Source organism: Dasypus novemcinctus, chromosome 21 (genome assembly GCF_030445035.2).
Source record: "Dasypus novemcinctus isolate mDasNov1 chromosome 21, mDasNov1.1.hap2, whole genome shotgun sequence".
NCBI classification, from domain to species: domain Eukaryota; kingdom Metazoa; phylum Chordata; class Mammalia; order Cingulata; family Dasypodidae; genus Dasypus; species Dasypus novemcinctus.
The window spans coordinates 22,506,197-22,517,800 of NC_080693.1; the positions used below are offsets into that span (position 1 = coordinate 22,506,197).

The 11,604-nt window shown below is 38.2% G+C and overlaps 1 pseudogene; it reads right to left on the reverse strand.

The window, feature by feature from the left end:
- Positions 1-5,138: 5,138 nt before the first annotated feature.
- LOC131275123 (voltage-dependent anion-selective channel protein 2 pseudogene) lies at positions 5,139-5,849 on the reverse strand (annotated as a pseudogene).
- Positions 5,850-11,604: the final 5,755 nt, after the last annotated feature.

Here is an 11,604-nt window from a genome sequence, read left to right on the forward strand (position 1 = left end):
AAGACATTTTTAGCTCTATGTTACCCATAAGTGTTTAGTTATTTTAACTGAGCTCCTCCCTCGTTATCACATTGGAAGGGTAAAGGGCAATTAAGAATGAATATATTTTCAGTGTTTGTTCTTCTAATTCTTTGGAAACTGCTGTATTTTTACAAGGCTTTCTTCCCAGTAATGGCAATAGAAGGTCAATTAGTTTTTCTTAAAAAGTCAGTTCTCTACTGACTTTTATACTTAGCTTTCTACACTGTGCCTTTCTAGTGTCATGGCTATTTTATCATTATTTTTGCAAGTTTACATGTGCTGAGGTTAGCAGGGGCCTCCTATTTATCTTATTTCTTAATAGGCAGGGAGCCAGTAAAAAAGCAAGAATCTATTTTATTAGGAATATAACAAAGGTCTAGTGAGAACAGTACCTAACCTATTTAAAAGGAACAATATATAAGTAGATGTTTTTATCTTATCGTCCAGTGAATTAAATTATCTGGACTCAAACGGCTGAATCCCTGCTCCTAGAAATTGTCCCTCTGGCCTTTTCTGCACCTCCATTTACTTTCTATTGATCAGTGGAGATGACTGGATTATTCTAACTCTACATCCTGAGTTGGACTTTAAAGTAATTTATCAAAGTTTTTTAAACTATTATTAGAGGTGTTGTAGGTTATAGAAAAATCATGCAGAAAGTACAGAGTTCCTATATACATACCCCCTCATACTCAGTTTTCCCTATTATTAACATTTTGTATTACTGTGGTACCTTTGTTACCAATGATAAAACATTTTTCTAATTATACTATTAAATAGTATAATTGATTTTTAGTTTGGTTTTTTTTTTTTCTGATAACATATGTACTCTAAAATTTTCCATTTTTTTCTACTTTCAGATATACAATTCAGTAGTGTTAGTTACATTCACAGTATTGTGCCACCATTTCCCCCATCCATTACCAAAACTTTTCCATCACCCCAAATAAAAACTCCATACCAATTAAACATTAACTCCCCATTTCCCAACCCCACCATGGTAACCTGTACTCTGGCAAATCTGTATATCTTTACATATACATATATTTCATATTAGTGAGATCATATAAAATCTCTCCTTTTGTGTCTGGCTTATTCCACTCAACCTGAGCTATTCAATGGTAATCCATGTTATAATATATGTCAGAACATTGATTCCTTAAAAAGCAGTTTTTAACAGTCCTTAATATATCACCCACTTTTCTGCCAAAAGTTACAATCTAATACTTCAATTCCACATTGCCACTTTATTTGGTTATTGCCTTAATGGGAAAAATGAATAGATAAATGGACAAATGTTAAGCAAAGAGGCTGGAAAGGAGGCTTGAGCCTGATTATGGTAACCAATTCTTAGCTGTACCCTCCCTTAATATTGACCTTTCTGGAAAACACAAGATCTTTGATGGCCTGGAACATTCCCCTTACCTGGTGGCTAAAATTGAAATCCCGCCCTCACTGATAAGGCTTTCCCTGAAGTCCTCTTTCAGAAGTGGCTATTTATTCTCTGGTACTTCCAGAGCATCTTAGTTCTGAGCTAGAAGTGATATCCACCTTGATCCCCTGGCTGCTGACAAAAACCATTTTCCTTCTCTTGGTCAAGCTGCCAGCCTCACTAAATCAAGCAACTTCTTTTAGACCTTTCTAGCTTGCTTGTCATAGTATTTCTACCACAAAAGTAATTCAGCCCTTTAGCACTGGCAGGAATCTCTCCTTCTCCTTCCTCCCTATCCATTGTCTTATGGTTATTTCTATCCCAATTCAGCAAAAATTTATTGCCTATCTTTATGATCACTCTCTTGACAATTCCATAAATGCCTTTGCCATCCCTACCCACCTCCTACCCCCACCAACTTCAAGTCACTCTTAGGTGGAAAGAAATAAGCCTGAAGGAAATCCAACAATTCACATCTCCACACTTAAGAGAGAATGTCATGGCTGTAAGTTCTCAATCACCAACCTCACTGGGCCCTCAGTGCTGCATTAATGTAGTCTGCTTGCTCAATTACTACCTTTTCTGCTATTTCAAATCTCCCCTCTCCTCAAACCTCCATTTCCCCCTTGAGCCCCAGAAGATATATCACATCCTGTTTAAAAGGAAAGATAGATGCCAACAGAGAAATGGCGTCAAATTTCTACTGCCAAAACATCTTCTTCCTTCCAATGAGGAGGAGCCCTCCTCCAATTTAGGGCCACTCCCTCTGCTGGCACAGTACCTCATCCCTTCCCTCCTTTTTGGAAAGTTTACACAATGGACTATTCTCTTCTTTCATCTTTATTTCCAGTATCTCCCATTCTACTGGATCCTTTCTGAAACTCTCTCCCTTGATTGCATTTCTTTTTCCAGCTATTGTCCCATTTCTCTACTTTCTTTAAAGACACTTCTCAAAAGAATTGTGTGTGCACACACACACACTGTCTCCATTTCCTCACTCCCTCCTGCTCTTCAACTTGCTCCAATCTGGCTTTTCTCCCCCTGAATTCCAACTAAATGGGTTTTACTATCATCTTCAGTGATTTCTGTGTTGCATTAAATCAAATGGACACTTTCCAATCTTTAGTTTACTTCACTTTCCAAATACATATTATTTGGTTCAGCATTCCTTCCTTTTGGAAATGTTCTCTTCCCTTGGCTTCCAAGATGCCGCCTTACCCTAGTTTCCTTCATGGAAATGGTCTTCAGCCTCTTGTCTCCTTTGTCAGCTCATGTTCCTCAGCCCATCTTTCAAATACTGGTGTGCCCCAAGGTTCCATCCTAGCCCCTTCTCTTCTCACTTTACATTTTCTACATAGTTGACTGCACCTACTCTCTTGGCATCTATTACCATCCATATCCCTAATAATTACAAATTTATATCCCAAGTCTAGATCTCTCTTCTGAGTGCCACACTTTGTATCTCTACTAATAGGTACTTCAAACTTAACATAGCCACAATGAATTCATGACCATCTGCCCCTAGCCTTAAGCTCCTTTTATATTCCTGTACTGTTCCTCATCATAGAGGATGGCAACACCATCCACCCAGTTGCTTAGGCTAAAAATCTGGGAATCAACCTTGAAATATCCCTGCCCTTCATTCCCCCATATCCAATCAATTCTCAAGTTTTTTCTTAATACTCCTAAATAGCTCTCAAGAGCATCAACTTCTCTTTCTTTGCTGCCAACTTCCTCATTGAGTTACCATCATTTACTGCCTGGCCTCTCCCACATCTATTCTTGCTTCCCAACTTTAAACCGTTCTGGATGAATCTAAACTGCAGCCAAAAGATGTTTTTAAAAACAATAATCTGATCACATCACTCTCTAGCTTAAAAGTTCCCCTTTGATTTTAGCATAAAGGCCAAAATCCTGAGGATGGCCCTTGCCCTCCTCACAAGTCTCACCTTGTGATACTCTCCCCTCCTTATGTCTCAGCTGTATTGACCTCCTTTCATTCCATGAATCTGCTGAGAGCTTTCTCAGATCAGAGACTAGGCACATATTTTCCCTCAGCTTCATGGGCCCTTTTTCATGTCTCATCTCCACACTCTGACTACTCGTCCTCCAAGTCTCAGTTAAATTGCACTTTTTGAAGAAAACCTTCCCTGACCTTCCAGATGAAGTCAGTTTTTCCTGTTCTATGTTCTCTTCATTAATCACTTACTATAACTGTTAAGTAAATAACTAATGTCTTTTTTTCCCTCATTAAAATGTAAGCTTCATGTGTGTTGGGTTGGTTCTTATGTGTTTATCCCTGTGTCCTTCCACTTGGCATTGTGCCTTGAACAGAGTACATGCTCGAGAATTATTTTTCAAAAGTATGAGTGAATGAATGCTCCATAACTCTGGATTGGCTGTCTGTGTGCCCTTTATCTCTTTTCCATTTGGCAAGTCTCAGCTCAAACATTATCCTCTTTCATGCCTCCTCTAAGATTTAAGGCACCCATTCTTATACATTCTACGACACCTCAAGTAGACTTAAGTGTCCTTTCCTCAAATTTTAATACCACTGCTATATTCTCCCTGATCCTTTTGCCCCTGACTGCATTGCTCCTTCCATAACTCTGCATGTCCATCCTACCTATCCCATTAGGCACCTCTCCCATTAAGCCTTCCCTAGTCAGAAGGAGAATCTTTCTACAGCAATCACCTAATCCCACTTTCTCCTGTCCTGATACATCCTGTTTCCTCTCTCCCACTCAGTTATTGCATCCTTCCTTATCATTTATTCATTTATTCCATTTATTCATTTATTCCATTCTATCTTATCTCTCCCATTCAGTTATGGCAACTTGCCTTATCTCTTCTGTTCTTCAAGACAAAGTCAGATTTTGGATTGTTTATTTTTGATAGTTTAAAGATAAATGGTTGTATTTATTCATATTTTACTTTAGAATTTTCCCCAGCTACAATATATATTTAAGAAAATAAATTCAATATTTTCTTTTAGTTTCAACCCCTTCAAAAACCAACAAACAACTGTTTACATGGTAAATTTCATAGAAATTCAAAATACCCACCAACAACTAGAAAACCAAAACATGTACTCCATTTTCTACTAAACAACTGCCTCTTACTGACCTCTGCAGTTATCGCTCACTTATATCCCACCTCAAATATAGTGTATTCTTTTCTTCCCTCTACTTCCAATTCTGTAGGAGATGCTGTGGTAGCCTGAAATCTTACCCCCAACAAAGTACATGTTCTTAATCTTAATCCGCATTTCTGTGGGTGTGAACCCATTTGTAAAGAGGACTTTTTGAAGATGTTATTAGGAGTTAAAGTGTGGTCAAATTGAATAAGGGTGAATATCAATCCCTATTACTTGATGCCTTATAAAGAAAGGAAATGTGGACACAGTCAGTAGAGACCAGGAGAATCCACAAGTCAGAGCACCAAAGACATTGTCATGTAACAGAGGACTGCCATCAGAAAACTACTAACCCTGGGAGAAAGCATGGCCTTGCTGACATCTTGATTTTGGATTTCTAGTCTTCAAACCTGTGGACACAAATGCTTGTTTAGATTATACTTTGTTTTGATCACCTTCTTGGGGGGGAAAAAAAGCTTGCTGGTCACAATGGAAATATATTAAGGCCAAATCTTCTGATACCCATTCCCAGAGGTTTCTTAAACTGGATTAAGCCTCCAATTCCAGGGCAAGCCCAAATTTGTGGCCTCTAGCATTAATTCTCTTCCCATTTACTAAAGTAGACAGTAGAAGCCACACACCAGGCCTCAGAGTCTGAGTGTAGTCCACGCCAATTAAACTAGAGCTGCTGACTTGCAGAAATGGAAGCAGCAGGATTCAGCTGATATTTACCTGCAAATGCTGAAATGAGTGCTGTTGGTACTTGAGGTACAAGCAAAGGTTACTGAAGTGTAAAGATTCTCCAAATTCTGTCCCATCACTGACATTAGTGTGCAGCTGAAAGCCTCCAGTCCTGTAGCCCACTGCAAAGTTATTCCCTGTCAGCTTTGATTTGGCACTGTCAAACGTCATCTGATAACCAGCAAGCCAGCCCTAGTAACCAAAGACGGCTGAATCATGGATCTCAGGTCCAGCAAAATCAAAGTGAACACCACAACCATGTTTATACACTCTCTCTCATAAGAAAACTTGATTTTACCACTTTTCTTTCCTGTGTTTGGTGAGAGGGTAGTATCAAAATGCCAGCTTCAAACCTTGACAGATCTGGTCTTTGACTTTGATTTCTGTTTCCAGAGTGTTATCCATGTTCCATTTTTCTGTGAAAGTGAGACCATACTCACATCATTTGTATTTAGTTTCCAAGGTCCCAGTGACATTACCAGTGTTTATATTAGATGAACTAGATGTTGAGAATTCCATGCCACTGCATGACTTTGTTTTCACATCCAGTTTCACCAACCCAAAACCGATAGGACTGCAGCTGCCACGGCTGGAGGGTGAAGTGAAGCAGACCCATTATGATGAGTTTTGATGTACTATATATGTATGCATAGAAATGTGTTTGTATACATAGAAAATTACCTCTGAGGAGTATTTGGGATCAGCACGTAGTCATACTTGACTCTTGTTAATATCAATATTTATACAATCTCAAAAATCTCAATTTGAAGTATCCCAACCAGTCTCTGAACAAACTACCAAACATATATCTATCAAATAAATTGAATCAGTAACTAATAACCATCCAAAAGTGAAACTAGGCCCAGCTGGTTTCACTGCTGAATTCTACCAAACATTTAAGGAAGAAATGATACCAATTCTCCAGAATCTCTTCCAGAAAATAGAAGGAACACATCCTAACTCATTCTATGAGGCTGGAATTACCCTATACCAAAATTAAAGACATCCCAAAAAAGGAAAACTATAGACCAATATCTCTCAAGAACATAGGTACAAAAATTCTCAATAAAATATTAGCAAAAAGACAATGTATAAAAAGAATTAAACTCCATAATCATGTGGGATTCATTCTAGTCAGTCTCTATCCAATCCCTCTTCTTTTTCCAGGCCACCTTTCCAGATTTTCCTTGCCTGCAATTCTAGGACATCATTGAGACCGCCTATCCTTTGGCCCCAGAACTTGTTGACTGTCCTGATATGCCCCCTCATATTCTCATTTCACCCCTTAACTTCCTTGCCCTTCTCCCCCTATCTTGTACTTGTCTGACAAAGTCCCATTTTGGTTAAATCCAACTATTCACCTTTTTCGTGACCACAACCAAGCAACTACAAATTGTGGAGAAAAACACACAACTCTGCTGGACTGGTCTCATTTTAACTTCATGATCACAGCTCAATATTTCTGGTCAAGCCTATGACACCTTTCCCTCTCCAAAATGAACACTTCCTGTCTCTCATCTCCTTGTATACACACTACATTTCCTCCACTGTCCTCATTCGCAGTCAATGAGCTTGCCTCATCCTATGTCGAAAATACAGAAGCAAGCAAACAGGATCTCCATCATCTTCCCACTAACTAACCTGAATCCTGCCCTCACTCTTTGTCTTTTTTTTCCTAATACATGAAGTGCTTCCACTTCCATCAGAGTCCAACCTTTCCACTGGTCTATGGATTCCAGTCCGTCTTGCCTTCTCTCCCACAATTAGTCCCTCCCTCTCTTGCATCATCAATTTGTCTAACTCTACAGCATCCTTCTCATCAACCTAAATATGCTGAGTGTCTCCTGTCTTTAAACAAACCTCCCCTTGACCCCATGTCTACCTCCAGTCACTACCTTATTTATGAGCTCTATCTCTCAACAAGACTTTTTTACCCTAAACTTAATTATGAAATGTAACACACACACAGAAAAATGCACAAAACAAAGATGTGCAGCTCAGTGATTTATCACAAAGTAAATACCCTTGTAGCCACCAGAATAAGGGGGGAAAAACCACTGCTAGCACCCCAAAAGCTTCCCTTGGCCCCCCTCCCAAAAGTAACCATTATCTTACTTTGTTAGCCACTAGCTTTTATTTTTGACACTTAAGCATGCACCATTAAACACTATTGTTTAATTTTGCCTGTTTGGTTTTTTTTTAGCTTTATATAAATAGAATAATACAATAGGTGTCCATTGGTATCTTTTGGTTTGTTTTGCTCCTATTTTGTTTGTGAAATCCATCCATGTCGTTGCATGTAGCTTATTTGTCTTTGTTGCTATGCCTCCATCCCACAGCATTCCAGTGACTTTAGCCTGCTTTCTACTCCTTAACAGGCCAAGGTAGGTCCTATCTTAGGGTCTTTGCAATAGATGTTCTCTCTCCCTAAAGTCCTCTTTTCTAAATTTTCACATAGATAACTCTTCTCAGTCAGATTTCAGTTTAAATGTCACCTCTTCAGAGAGACTTTCCCTAACCACCCAATAAATCACTTTCTTGCACAGTGGTACTATTTTTATTTCCCACAGTAATGATGTATTACCATCTATATTTCTTGTTTATTTGCTTATTTGCTTGTCTTTTCATCCAACATCATGACACCAAGGTTCTTGTCTATTTTTAGTGCTGTATTTCTAACTCCTAAATAGTGCCTGTCTCATGATTGCTGCTCTGTAACAATTAGTTAAATGAATAAATGAGTGAATGAATGAATGAACCCTTACTTTCTCCAACTAGGAAAACACAAGATTAATTACAAAGAACTTTGACTCTGGGAATTCTTTATCTGATGAGTGGAAGGAGAAGTATAAGAGGACTCTCAGGGCTAAGGCCAATGTTTTCCTAATATTTAGGGGTAACTATAACATTCTAAGCATTGTTCTAAGTACTTTTTTTCCCCCTAAGTGCTTTACAAACTACCAAAACTCTCACAAGGTGAAACAGATCATCTAAACAGGCCTATATCTATTAAAGAAACCATTTAATCCTCATAGGACCCTATAAGATAGTTATTATCATCTCCACTTTACAGATAAGGGAACTAAAGCTCAGATAAGTCAAGTGATTTTCTCAAGATCACACAGTCAGAAGTGGAGGAACCAGGATTGTGAATCAAAGCTGTCTGGCTCCCGGGCTCATGCAGTCAACCATTTTGCTATACTACCTGTTGGCTTCCCATTGTTTTACAAATCCAGAGTCCCAACCCAGATTCTCTTCTCCCAGTTTCCTCCCAGATATCTGGCCACCTCTTTCATATCTCAAGAAAAAAGGCCTGATTATACCCCCTTCCTGAAGCAATGTAGCTGCTGTCTTCCTTAACTAGAGTAAAACGTCCCCCTCTAAGGAACTCTACCCCTTTGGTGACTCAAAGATGATCTACCCTACTAAAGTCAACCAAAGTAACTCTCTAATTCTATTTAGCGAAAAGAAGAAAAACACAAGTTTAATTTCTATAGGGGCCTTATTTATTTATTTAAAATATGGAGACATTTTCTATATAACATATTCAAGACTGACATTTCCCCAAGCCTACCCACCATAGTAAATGGCAATTCATCCTTCCAACTGTTCAGATCCAAAACCTTAGGGTCTTAAATCAAATCTCCAATTTTCATACCCCACATCCAATACATTAGCTCTGCTTTTAAAATACACCCTGAATCTGACAACTTACTACCTTTCAGTCTGAGTAAGATGGGAAGCAATACTAGTGATGTAATGCTTCCATCCTTACCAACGCAGGCTGTGGTGATTTTAAAACACGTTCATAAATGTTTTGACACTCCTTCCATTGAGAGATGGGGTCTGTGTCCCTTGTCCTTAAATTTGGGCCACCTTTAATGATGGTCCCCATCACACTCCAATTAAAAGCTAAAGTCCATGTATTGCCCTACAAGGTCCTACATGATCTGACTTTTACTGCCTCTCTGATCTCATCTCCTACATCTCCCCCTTGCCCATTCGGCTCTGACACAGACCTCTTTGCTATTCCTTTAATATTTTAGGTGAATTTCTGCCTCATGCTTTTGTATTTTCTGTTCCTACTGTCTAAAATACTCTTCCTCCAGATATCCAAATTTCTCAGATTTCTACTCAAATGTCACTTTATTATAGAAGCCTTCCAAGATCATCTATCTTGGCACATTTAACACAATCTGACATACTATTAATACATGTATTACAAATACATACAAATTAATACATATATTGCTTTGTTTTGTATGTCCACAGAGTAGACATTCAATAAATATGTACTAAATAATTCAGTGAGTCAATGACTGTACCCAAACGTTGGAATGAATTATGTAGAATGTAATAAACAGCTGAGTTAAAAATGAATCTATAACTTCTTTTGAGTAGTGATAACCTTTTGGAGTCCCAGAGAAATTTAAAAAGAGGACAAATGCTAATTTGATTTGCTAAATACCAAGGGGTTTTATTGATGCCATGTTGCCATGCTTGACACCATGGAAGCTAGGACATGAACATCTCAAGCTAAGTTCCCAACTGTATTTTTTTATAAAAATTTATACCAAAAAATAAAATAACAAAAATAATCTTGCTCATTGGACATTTCCTAATCACCACCTATCTTTGGCCCTTTACTACCACTTGGATTACCAGGGTATATTTGGGAGAAGTGTCAGTGTGTCATTGCGACCTTCACCTTTGAGAAATTTTTGCCTCAGCTGCCCCCTGTGATATCCTACTCAGACCCTGCAAAGGATTCAGGCTTTATTACACATTGTGGTACCAGGAGTACTGCTTGGGTCTTACAGCATATCCTTGGTCAACAGATCAGTTAATTACTGAAATTACAGACAGTAAGAATAAAGACAATAGGTACTTACTTTGTGCTCAACACTGTTCTAAGCATTATGTTTAGTATATGTATATAAGTATAAATAAGTCACATGTATATATATATATACACGAGTAAATGAGATTATATATAAAGCATATATAGTCACACATAATATTATAAGTATTTATTATAAGAATACATACTAATTATATACATAATTAATCTCATTTTATTCATACAATCCTATAAGATATGAATTTATCTTTTTAATGGATAAAGAAGTACAAGATCATGAAAACCTATAATATTTCCTAATCTGAGAGAATGGGGAAAACATGCTAATGAGAGAAGCTTTTTTCCAGACTGCTTAAACCTAGCATCTAAAATAATTCTAATTTAGATTCAAGTCACCATGCCCATTCAGATCTAATCATAAAGAACTACACAAATACAAGAAGGCTTGGGATTAATTTTCCGTGTTTTCTAATTTGACAATCCTTAGACAAGCAAGTCTAAGCTCTTCTTTCACTCAGCATGACTTCTTTATTTGTCCAAGCACTGTTAAATTCTCTGATCCAATCCTAGTGGTCCAAGCCAGCTAGAACATTATGGTCTTGTTTTAGAGCTTACAAGATCTGAATGATCATTCTATCTGCAATTGGTCCAAGTTCCAACTTTTAGGTAGAGAGTCCTCCTGAGCGATGTAGTTCTATAACGGCCTATTTGTCTTGGTCTCATCTATAGTTTCTTTCTTTCATCTTTCAGTTCCTAAGGTAATATATGTGTTTAATAAATATTTATTGTGTCTATAATTTAGATATTAAGTTCCAAAAGAAGTAAAAATACATGATTTGTGAAAATCTTGGAATTAGAGAAAAACAAGAAGTTTCTTCTTTTGACTTAGAGCCTAACATTTTGAGTAAGTCACCAGACTTCTGTGAGATATTTCCATGGTTAATAAAGAAAAGAAAAGAGAAAGAAAAATAGTCTGATCTCTTATTCACTGTGTTGTATCAAAAGAAATATGTATAGGGAAGCGGCTGTGGCTCTATCAGTTGGGCTCCCATCTACCACATGGAAGGCCCTGGGTTCACATCCCAGGGCCTCCTTGTGAAGGCAGGCTAGCCGGCACGCTGCGGAGAGCCACCAGCCAGGACACCACAGGAGTGCTGCCAGCCCACAAGAGCCTTGGAGAGCCGACTCAGCAAAGAGACGCAACAAAAAGGGAGAAAATTTTTAAAAATGCAAAAAAACATGCAGCAAATGGACACAGAGAGCAGACAGCAAGCAAGCCACAAAGCGGGGGGGGGGGGGGGGGGGATAAATAAAAGGAAATACAGACACAGAAGAAAGCACAGCGAATGGACACAGAAAACAGCAAGCAAAAAGCTGCAAGGGGGGAGGATTTAAAAAAAAGTATAAAAGACT